Below are 12,540 nucleotides of genomic sequence, written 5' to 3' on the forward strand. Positions count from 1 at the left end.
GGTAGAAAAACTAAACAGATCCATAACAAAAGAAGAAATTGAAGAAGTCATTAAAAAAACTCCCAACAGAAAAAATCCCTGGTCTCTGAGAGTATGGCCTCTGGACACACTTTAACTCAGTACTGAAGTCACTCCTGAGATTCACCGTTCAGCCAAAGATTAGACAGTTCTATAGGGCCAACAACAACACGCTTGAGGAACATGTTTCGTAGTTCAATCACATATATGAGACTAATGGGCACACCAACCCAAAAGCAAAGACGAGAAGGGACAGGAAAACTGACAAATGGAAACTGGGAACCCGGTGTGGAAAAGGGGAGAGTGTTGATATAACGCAGGGTGGGCAACCAATGTCACAAAACAATTTGTGCATTAACTGTTTAATGAGAAACTAATTTGCTCTGTAAACTTTCACCTAAAGCACAAACACACAAAAAAAGTTCTGGCTCTGACCCGAGCCATGGTGTTTTCAAACGCCTCATATGCATGTGAAAGCTGGAGGATGACTAAGGAAGACCGAAGAAGAATTGATGCCTTTGAATTGTGGTGTTGGAAAATATTGAATATACCATGGACTGCCAAAATAATGAACAAATCTGTCTTGGAAGAAGTATGACCAGAATGCTTCTTGGAAGCAAGGATGGCAAGACTATGTCTCACATGTTTTGGACATGTTATCAGGAGAGATCAGTCCCTGGAGAAGGACATCATGCTTGGTAAAGTAGAGGGCCAGTGAAAAAGAGGAAGACCCTCAACGAGATGGACTGACACAGTGGCTGCAAAAATGGGCTCAAGTATAACAACGATTGTGAGGATGGTGCAGGACTGGGCAGTGTTTCTTTCTGTTGCACATAGGGTCACTATGAGTCGGAACCGACTTGACGGCACTTAACAACAACAACAACAATAACAACATAAAACAGCCAACATTATTCACAACAGAGGGAGACTGAAAGCATTCCCCTTGAGAACAGGAACCAGACAGGAACGTACTTTATCATCATTTCTATTTTGTATTGTACTGGAAGTCCTAACTAGATCAATAAGGCAAGAAAGGGAAATAAAGTGTATAGAAATTGGTAAGAAAGAAGGAAAACGATCCCTATTTGCAGATGACATGATCATATACAGAGATAATTCCAGAGAGTCTACAAGAAAGCTACTGGAACTAATAGAAGAATTCAGCAAAGTGGCAGGTTACAAGACCAACACACAAAAATCAGTTGGATTCCTCTACACTGACAATGAGAACACTGAAAAGGAAATCAGGAAAACAACACAATTTACAATAGCCCTCAAAAAGATAAAATAATTAGGAATAAGTCTAATTAGGTGTCATGGATTGAACTGTGTCCCCCAAAAATATGTGTCAACTTGGCTGGGCCATTATTCCCAGTATTGTGTGATTATCCAGCATTTTGTCATCTGATGTGATTTTCCTATGTGTTGTAAATCCTACCTCTCATGTTAATAAGGCAGTTATGTTAATTAGGCAGGACTCAATCTAAAAGATTAAGTTGTATCTTAAGTCAATCTCTTTTGAGATATAAAAGAGAGGAGCGAGCAGAGACAAGGGGACGTCCTACCACCAAGAATAAAGAACCAGGGGGAGCACGTCCTTTGGACCCAAGGTCCCTGTGCTGACACACTCCTAGACCAGGGGAAGATTGATGACAAGGGCCTTCCCCCAGAGCCGACAGAGAGAGAAAGTCTTCCCCTGGAGCTGGCACCCTGAATTCAGATTTCTAGCCTTCTAGACTATGAGAGAATAAATTTCTCTTTGTTAAAGCCATCCGCTGGTGGTATTTCTATTATAGCAGCACTGGATGCTAAGATACTAGGGATGTAAAAGACTCACACAAAGAAAATTATAAAACACTACTGCAAGAAACCAAAAGGGACCTACATAAATGGAAAAATATATTACGCTCATGGATAGGAAGACTTAACATTGTAAAAATGTCAGTATTATCCAAAGTGATCTACAAATACAATGCAATCCCAATCCAAATTCCAACAATTCTTTAATGAGGTGGAAAAACTAATCACCAGATTTATATGGAAAGGAAAGAGGCCCTGGATAACCTAAGAATTACTGAAGAAAAAGAACAAAGTAGGAGGCCTCCTACTCCCAGATCTCAGAACCTACTATATAGCCATAGTAGTTAAAACAGCCTAGTACTGGTACAACCACAGACATATAGACCAATTGAACAGAATTGGGAACCAGAGGTAAGTTCATCCACCTATGGACAGATGATTTTCAACAAAGGGTCCAAATCCATTAAATGGGGAAAGGAAAGTCTCTTTAACAAACGGTGCCGGCAAAAACTGATATCCATCTGTAGGAAAATGGAATAAAATCCATACCTCATACCATACACAAAAAAAACTCCAAATGAATCAAAGACCTAAAAATAAAACTAAAATGATAAAGTTCATATAAGAAAAAATAGGGACAAGACTAAGGGCCTAATATATGGCAGAAATCGAATATTAAACACAACTAAAAAAGTACAAACAGCAGAAGCTGAACTAGATGAATCAGACTTCCTAAAAATTAAACACTTTGCTCGTCAAAAGACTTTACCATAACAGCAAAAAGAGAACTTACCAACTGGGAAAAAAATTTTGGCTACAACATATCTGACAAGGGGCTAAACTCTAAAATTCAAAGAAAACTTCAACATCTCAACAACAAAAAGACAAACAATCCAATTAAAAAATGGCTGAAGGACATGAACAGACACTTCACCAAAGAAGACATTCAAGTGATTAACAAACACATGAAGAGATGCTCCTGATAATTAGCCGTTAGAGAGATACAAATCAAAACTACAGTGAGATACCACCTTACCCTGGCAATAATGGCACCAATCAAAAAAAACAGAAAAGTACAAATGTTGGTGAGGTTGTGGGGAGATTGGAACTCATACATGCTGGTGGGAGGGTAAAATGGTAAAACTGCTATGGAAAACGTATGGCACTTCCTTAAAAAGTTATAAATAGAATTACCATATGATCCAGCAATTCCACTCCTAGGTATATATCCTAGAGAAATAAGAGCAGTAATACAAATAGACATATGCACACCCATGTTCATTTCAGTACTATTCACAATAGCACAAAGATGGAAATAACCCAAATGCCCATCAACGGATGAACGGATAAACAAAATGTGGTATATACAAACAATGGAATACCATGTAATGATAAAGAACAATGTTAAATCTGTGAAACATCTCACAACATGGATGAATCTGGAGGGCATTATGCTGAGTGAAATAAGTCAATCACAAAAGGACCAATATTGTATGAGACCACTATTATAAAAAGTCGAGAATAGGTTTACACACAGGAAGAAACACTCTTTGATGGTTACCAGGGATGGGAGAGGTAGGGAGGGAGAATCACTAACTAGACAGTATACAAGTGTTAATTCTGGTGAAAGGTAAGATAATACACAATATGTGGGAAGTCAGCACAACTTGACCAAGGCAAAGGAAGACACTGAGGGGTACGCAAGAATAAACGACAACTATGGTAAATACTATAACATATACAATCCTGCAACAACAGTAATATCAGCAGTTTGGGAGTAGATAAACCAAACCAAAACCAAATCCATGGCTGTTGAGTCGATTCTAACTCATAGCGACCCTATAGGACAAAGTAGAACTGCCCCATAGGGTTTCCAAGGAGTGGCTGGTAGATTTGAACTGCTGACGTTTTGGTTAGCAGGCTGACCTCTTAAACACTGTGCCACCAGGGCTCCTTGGGAATAGATACATGGGCTAATATGTATCCTAGATAGGTGAGGGGGGTCATATGGAAGTATACCTGTGTACATATATAGGTATGGTTGTGGATATTTCTACATTCGTATTTGTAAACGCTGAATGTATGCTCATATATATAACAGAGTATATAGGGGTACAGTTATAGAAACTGCTTAGACATTGGGACTGAACTAGTGGACATGAAGGGTAAGGACCATAGTCTCAGGGGACATCTAAGTCAATTGGTAAAATATAGTTCATAAAGGTAACGTTCTACATCCTAGCCTAGTGACTAGCATCTGGGGACTCAAAAGTTTGCAAGCAGCCATCTAAGAAGCAACTATTGGTCTCTTGCTGCCAGGAACAAGGGAGAATGAAGAAAATCGAAGACCCAATGAAGCAATTAACCCAAAGGACTAATGGCTCACATGAAACACAGCCTCCTCTAACCTGAGACCAGAAGAACTAGATGGTGCCCAACTATCACTGCCGACTGCTCTGTCTGGGATCAAAATAAAAAGTCCTGGATAGAATGGGTAAAAATGTAGAACAAAATTCAAATTAAAAAAAAAGACCAGACTTACTGGTCTGAAAGAGACTGGAGGAACATCTGAGACTATTACCCTAAGACAACCTTCTAACTTGAAACTATAGACACTCCTGGAAGCCACCTTTCAGCCAAATAGTTGATGGGGCTATAAAATAAACAATAACATCTGTGAAGAATGTGCTTCTTAGAACAATTGACTATATGAGACCAAATGGGCAACATTTGCCCAAAACTAAAGATGAGAAGACGTAGAGAGAGGGAAACTGGACTAATGGAAATGGGGAACCCAGGGAGGAAATGGGGAAAGTGCTGACACATTGCAACGATTGCAACCAAGGTCATGAAACAATTTGTGGAAGAATCATTGATTGGAAAATTAATTTTCTATGTTAACCTTCACATAAAGCACAATAAAATTTTTTTTTTTAAAAAAACCAATAACTAAGAGTGTCAAGATAGTGACAAATTATTGAAGAATTGCTCATTAACTACAAGTATTGAACTGTCTGAAAATGTAATCAATGTTCCAACGATGTGATGCCTGTTTGATCTTAAGAAGGAAGATTCTTCAGCCCTTCCCTGCTGTCTCCACCCTATTTCCAAAATATATGATTTGTTTCAACCTGAAAAATGAGCAGACATTCCTCTCCTAAGTGGGTTCTATTTTTGAAAGCCAAATTACAACTCAGAGTGCCCTTACTAACCTTCCATATCAGAATTCCCTTTTTATAACCACTGCAAATTATAACTTCCAGAGTTAAAAAGACAAACAAATAAAACTGGAATTAGGAAGAAAGATAAACTGTTAGTGGCATTGCCATGAATCCTGGGAGATACAGTTTCTAGGAGTAAAATTGTAAAACTGCCCGAGATGATAGAGAACAAAACATGGAGCTCTGTAGCAGTGAATCCTGAGGACTGTAGTTCATATACACTTCATCTGTTTAAAGTGTCAGAGGTCCTTGCAAGGAGGGAGAAGAGTAAAGAGTCTCTCTCAGTTCAGCACTAAACAAACACGCACTAGACATGAGAATTAGGCTAAGAACCCTGTGCATCAATCTGCCATCCAGCTACAGATCTGCTAAAGAAATTTGACCAGCATGTCTGTGGACAGAAATTGAGGTCAAGGGCAATCCACATATCACATTTATTGGCAAATACTATTTCTGAATAGATCTCTTCTGTTAAAGGATGTGTAAATGGAAAAATAACCAACAGTGATGTGGGGATGGTGAAGAATCCTGGAGAATAAGGGAAAGGGAATTACATATTCAGAAGACTTCTGAAAAATATCTACTGCAGGAAATAGAAGAAATAATTCTAGAAATCAATTTGGCATCCTCAATTTTATGCAATAAGGTATGCTATCCATGAAATAGAAAGGATAGAAGTGAACTAAAAGTGCAATAACAAAATTAAAGTCTACATAAGCAGTAGAGAACACAATTCACAACAAGAAAAACAGAATCAGTGATAGAGAAGACAGATTTGGAAAACTCCCAGAGGGAAGAGAAAATGGACAATAATTGATCAAAACAATGAGAAATGAGATGATAATGAGGAAGACTGTGAAGAAAACTCTAATCAAAGAATTATAGGTTATCTGAGGAGCAAATGAGAACAGTTGGAAAAGAAGCAATAATCAAAGACATGAGTAAGGAAAACTTTCCTGAGAGGAAAAGAAAAGCAAAAAAACCCAATCAATCTGAGCCTGTAAATTAGAAAAGATTGCTGCATTTTAAGTAAAATCAGTTAAAAGAGACTCACAGCTCTACAGAGCCTAGAAAGAGTGATGGTTTACATTGCATTACCCATAAATTGTGGTTAATATTTTGGTTTTTATTCTCCTTCCAGTGAGATTTCGTATATAAGTATATTCATATACATTCATATGTAGTACATATGTATACATACTCTAACCAAAACCAAGCCAAACCTATTGCCATTGAATTGATTCTGACTCATGGAGACCCCACGTGTGTCAGAGTAGAACTGCATTCCATAGCGATTTCAATGGCTGTAATCAGTCTCATAGAAAGGTCCCTAGGTGGCGCTGTTTGTGTTCAACCACTACCTGAAACTCACCCAGCAGGTCTGGTGATCTGCTTCTGTTAAGATTACTGCCAAGAAAACCCTATTGAGCAGTTCTACTGTGTAACACACGGGGTCGCCATGAGTTGGAATCGACTCGACGGCAACAGATTTTTTTTTTTTAATGTAAGTCTTTACCTACATCTCTGCTTATTTCTATGAGGCAAATTCCTCAAACTTAAATTAGTGAATTAAACAGTATTTCTGAATTATAATTTGAATTTTGAATTAAGTTTATAAAGATAAATTTAAAAAGCCTAAGACCCTGGTGGCGTAGTGGTTAACAGCTCAGCTGCTAACCAAAAGGTCGGCGGTTCAAATCAACCAGCCCCTCCTTGGAAACCCTATGGGGCCAATCTACTCTGTCCTATAGGCTTGCTGTGAGTCAGAAGACGGCAACCCGAATGGAAAAAAAAAAAAAAAAAAAGAGTGCTCTCTGGCCAAACAGAAGATTCCAGGTTTCTTTCAAAGTGACCACTTGCAGGTTAGCGTCAGACTTTATTTCAATACTGCAAGCCAGAGACAACGAAAAAAAGTCCACAGAGTTCTCAGGATAAAAATTTGCAACTCAAGATTTTTATGCCCAGTTAAACTGCCTTTAATGTGTGAAGGCAACAAGATGTACAAGGGTGCAAACAATATGCTACCCATGTACACTCATTTGAAAAAAAAATCTTTGAAGAGCAACACTTAATGATATCAAATTTCATGGAATAAAAACCCGGAAATAAGTTTTAGTTCAAAGGAAAATGCTTTAATTTCCCATTTTAGGATTTCATCACAAGCAAATAATTTGAAATTTGGACAATTAATAATTATTTTAATAATTTAATAATTATTAATAATTTTAATTATTTAATAATTATTTTATTTTATTAATTTAATAATTATTTTAATAGCAAAATACTGGAAATAATCTAAATGTTTAACAGAGTTGGGATTAAGTAATGGATTAAGTGATGCATTATGCATTTATAAACCTTTTTAATGACGTGGAAAATAGGGTATAAAGTCAAACAATAAAAAAAAGCAAAACAGGATCAGGTTTATACCAAGAGAACGATCTATCTACACAGTGAAAAACTAAAATGAATGTTAAAAAGACCAAAATCTTAAAAGAGGTTGCCTGTAGGAAGAGGAGTTTGAGTGTTTTTGTTGTTTTCCCTCTACTTTTTTTGAACTTCTGAAATTTGTATACTGAGCATTAATTTTATAATCACAAAAGAAACACGAGTCAAAGTTTTGACGAAATAGGTTTAGTTAAAGTAATAGTTTGACTTAAAATTATAAAATTAGTTTTTATAAACTACGCATAAACCTATTACCAAAATAAACTATTTTATTTTACCTTCCCTTTGAATTAATCAATCTAAAATGGTTTTTATACTTGCAATGTAGTTAACATACAATTTCAAATTCTATGTTTTTCACTTTCTATTATTTCATAAGCACATATGCCTATTTCTACTTTGAGAGGTACCATAGTTGGTATGTTATGATGGTAAACCATCCCATCATGGGTATACGCGATAATTTATATAACCATTTTCCTGTTGTGGGCATTTAGGTGTTTGCAGTTTGTCATGGTGGCAAATATCATAGCTTTGTACTCAGAGCTCTTTTCTTCTTTTTTATAATTTCCTTCGGATATTCTCTAGAATCATAATTATTGTGTATAAAGGTATGTGTCGTGGATTGAATCATGTCCCCCAAAAAGTGTGTGTCACCTTGGCTAGGCCATGATTCCCAATATTGTTGTCATCTGATGTAATTTTCCTATGTGTTGGAATTCCTACCTCTATGATGTTAATGAGGCAGGATTAGAGGCAGTTATGTTAATGAGGCAGGACTCAATCTACAAGATTAGGTTGATCTTGAGTCAATCTCTTTTGAGATATAAAAGAGAGACAGGAGGACCTCTTACCACCAAGAGTGAAGAACCAGGAATGGAGCGCATCCTTTGGACCCAGGGTCCCTGCACTGAGAAGCTCCTCAATGGGAGAAGATTGATGACAAGGATCTTCCCCCAGAGTTGATAAAGAGAAAAGGCCTTCCCCTGGAGCTGGCACCCTGAATTTGGACTTCTAGCCTCCTAGAATATGAGAGAATAAATTTCTCTTTGTTAAAGCCATCCACTTGTGGTATTTCTATTATAGCAGCACTAGATGACTAAAACACCATGCATAAATATTTTTATGGTCTTTCATATGCGTTGCCAGATCACCCTCCAAAAATATGGAGTCTATGTATTTTTAATATTCTCATACAGAAAAAAAATGAACGAAAGGAAAAGACCACTGGACTTCTTGGACATTAAACTAGAACGAACCTTGGAGATCAGCCATCTGGTACAACTCTAACTTTACAGAACAGAAATCAGAGACTCAGAGGAGTTACTGGCTCCAGCATCCAGTGCAAACTACATGCAGAGCGAAGGTCAAACTTAGATCTCCTGATTGCTGAGTTGATGCTCTTTCCATCGTGTCAACATATTCTCTTTCTCCTTTCTCATTCCTCCCCCTGAGGCTGGAGATAAGAAGAGAAAACTGCGTTCATTTTCGTTTAAGGCAGCAAGGGGATTGGATCACGTGGATCCAATCTGGATCAAGTGCTTGCTCTGTCATATGTAATCCTTGCCATTTTACTTAACTTTTCTGCTCCTCACGTTTCTAATCTGTAAAACTATGCCCACCTAATAGGGTTGTTGTATGGAATAGACATAATATTTGCAGGGCTACCACTAACCCATATGGCACCTTGGAAAATTAGAAAGAGGCATCTGCCTCTGGAAAAGAGCACTATTCGTTGAGCATATCATAGTATCTTTGTGCCAGTTAGAAAAAGGTGTTCCTTCCTCCAGGGGATGCAGCCCCCTGCAGGCACACAGTTTGCTGAGCATAACACAGGATGGATACCAGCGTTCATTCATCCCTTTGTTTGGGAACCTTTGTGTGCAGGGCAAAACTTGCACAACCATACAGGAAGGCCCAAGACAGGGGAGTCATTATTCTTTTACTTATCGTCATTATTATTTGGAGGCAGAAGATAATTTCCTGGGTACACTCACCCCATCCTTCCTATCCCCCACAAAGTGAAGGCAGAGAGCACTTCCTGGCAAGCAAGAGTTAAACAGGGGGCAGAATCCCACTGCTGTGAAGGCTATCAAGGCCAAATGTGAGCCCTGACCTTCATTAATCTAAGCTTTGTACTTTTGCTAAGGGACTGTTGTTTGCCTGATGCATCTGCGCTTCCTAATTTGGCCTGTTTGGGTAACAAAGCTCCCAGCGATCATCTAAACCTCATTTTATGCACCTGTGAACAATTCATTATATTAATATAACGGCAGGGGAGGAGCAGAGACACTAATAAATAGACTTTAGCTGCCAGGATTTCTTGTCGCACCAGTGGAGGCCCCTTCCTTCTCTCCAAACACTCTCCAGCCCTCCACCCATGACCCCACTGGGGAAGGTCCTACAGATTGTGGGGCAGGTGTACCCCAACCTGTCAGTTCCCACATCTGGCCAAGTTAAGCACGTCAATTGTCTCTTTTCAAGTGCTGCACAATGTTCACTTTATCAGATTTGAAAAATTTGTTGTTAGTGGAAAATGGAGCATAAGTGTTGCTAACTAAGGTAACTTTGAACAGTATTTGGTAACACTCCTCATGGCTGAATCTGCATTCATCAAAGCAGAGCTGTAGCAGAGCAACACACACAGAGCAATTGGTCAATGTCTTTATCTTGTTGACTCTCAGCACTTTTGTACTGGCCTAATGCTGAAGAGAATTTCCCCTTTTCTATCACTTCAGAAGACACAAACATACGTTTGGTGATGCTCTATATTATGCTCCTTTAGAAAAACGGACTGTTTTACTTTTTTTCCTTAAACATAAATGCACTTAACTTCAAACTAAAATATGGAGTTCTGGAAGCCAGAATCAATCTATAGATGTTCAATATGGCATACATGATCCCCTTCCCACAGGTGGCCCTTGACTTTCTCTCCAGCCCCATCTCTCCTAACTGCTTATCTTGCACTTCATGCTCTAGTAGAAAAGGAAAACTGTTTGCAATTCCTTGCAGACATTATGCAATTCCCTGCTGCTGTGCATTTTTCCAAGCTGTGCCCTCTGCCAGGAATGCCCTCCATGGCTCATTTGCCTTATTTCCTCTGATACATCCTTTCACATTTTGCTCAAGGCTGGGATAAGTACCCCTCATTCGTACTCCCTGTACATACCTTTAGCATTGTACCTACTCTCTTCTACCAGAATTACCTGTTATGTTTCTATCTCCCCCACTAGGACTGTGAATTCTGTAAAGGCAGGGACTGGACTTAGTTATATTTATATTCTCAGTGTATGAATGAAACCAGCTTTTTGCTGGGGAAGGGGAGAGGTGAGGGCAGACTGGAAAGGAATACAAAAAGGATAACAGTTAGATAAGGCATGGTCTTGCCTTTATGGTGTAGTGTAAAAAGTAGGGCTCTGAACCAGTTCTTCCCGGTTCAGTCAAGGCCAATGAAGTGAAACTGGAACAGACTCAGATTTTTAAAATTTGGGTGAACAGGAATAACGACTGGAATGGGAAAAATTATGGGTCAAAGCCCTGCTACAAACCTAATCTCCCTCTTAGAAAACCAGGGCAGCAAATGTATTGCATAGCAACCAAATTTCTCGTCCATCAGATTTTGTGCAGAGTTGGAAACAGTGGTGCCCTGCTCAAAGACGGCAGCTGACTGCGCCACTTTGAATGTATATCATTCTCCACATTCCTGCCAATAATCCAACCTCACGTATCAGCCTCCTGAAAGAGCTCACTACGTCTCTTCTGAATCTCCCATTCCAGGGCTTCAACCTGTAATTTTTCCCATTCTGGTTATCATTCCAGATCACTCAAATTCTAAAAATTCAGGTTTGTTCGAGTTTCACTTCACTGGCCATGACTGAACCAGTTTGAAGCCCTGGTAAAGAGCACTGGCCCAAGGTCAGACTTTCCTGCCAGTTGCTGGCTGTGTGAGTTTAGGCAAGTCACTTTACCTCTCCGGGTCTCTGTTTTATGTATTTAAAATATTTGCAAAAATATATTCATATTGTAAAAAGTGCATACATACAATTCTTGGAATAAAAATATAATAACGATTTATATTTTAGGGGTCTTGTATTTTTATACTTTTTTAGAGCTCTGGTGGCGCAGTGGTTAAGAGCTCAGGCTGCTAACCAAAAGGCTGGCAGTTTGAATCCACCAGCTGCCCCTTGGAAACCCTATGGGGCAGTTCTACTCTGTTCTATAGGGTTGCTATGAGGTTGAATAGACTTGACGGCAACAGGTTATATTTTTGTTACTATGTAGCACATTTTAGCTGCACATTTGCCTCAAGTGAGACATAGAGAAGAAATTCAACACCCAGCATTTGTTCTCTGAGGCTAAGAGGAAGATCTCTAAGGTGAGTATGCTTTTCACTGTCCTGCTGTTCCAACCTTTGGTGACCTGTTGTTGTCGTTAAGTGCCGCCCAGCTGGTTTTAACTCATAGCAACCCTACGCACCACAGAACAAAACTCTGCCCCGTCTTGTGCCATGCTCACAATCGTTGTTTTGTTTGAGCCCATTTTTGCCGCCACTGTGTCAATTCATCTCGTTGAGGGTCTTCCTTTTTTTTTTTTCCACTGGCCCTCTACTTTACCAAGAATGATGTCCTTCTCCAGGGACTGATGCCTCCTGATAACATGTCCGGAGTATGTGAGACATAGTCTCGCCATCCTTGCTTCTAAGGAGCATTCTCTGGTTGTACTTCCTCCAAGACAGATTTGTTCATTCTTCTGTCAGTCCATGACATATTCAATATTCCTCTCCAACATCACAATTCAAAGGTGTCAATTCTTCTTCGATCTTCCTTATTCACTGTCCAGCTTTCAAATGCATATGATGCGATTGAAAATACCATGGCTTCAGTTAGGCGCACCTTAGTCTTCAAGACGACGTCTTTGCTTTTCAACACTTTAAAGAGGTCTTTTACAGTAGATTTCCCCAGTGCAATGTGTCTTTTGATTTCTTGACTGCTGCTTCCATGGGTGTTGATCATGGATCCAAGTAAAATGAAATCCTTGACAACTTCAATCT

This window comes from Trichechus manatus, unplaced genomic scaffold, assembly GCF_000243295.1.
Source record: "Trichechus manatus latirostris isolate Lorelei unplaced genomic scaffold, TriManLat1.0 scaffold00003, whole genome shotgun sequence".
Lineage (NCBI taxonomy): Eukaryota > Metazoa > Chordata > Mammalia > Sirenia > Trichechidae > Trichechus > Trichechus manatus.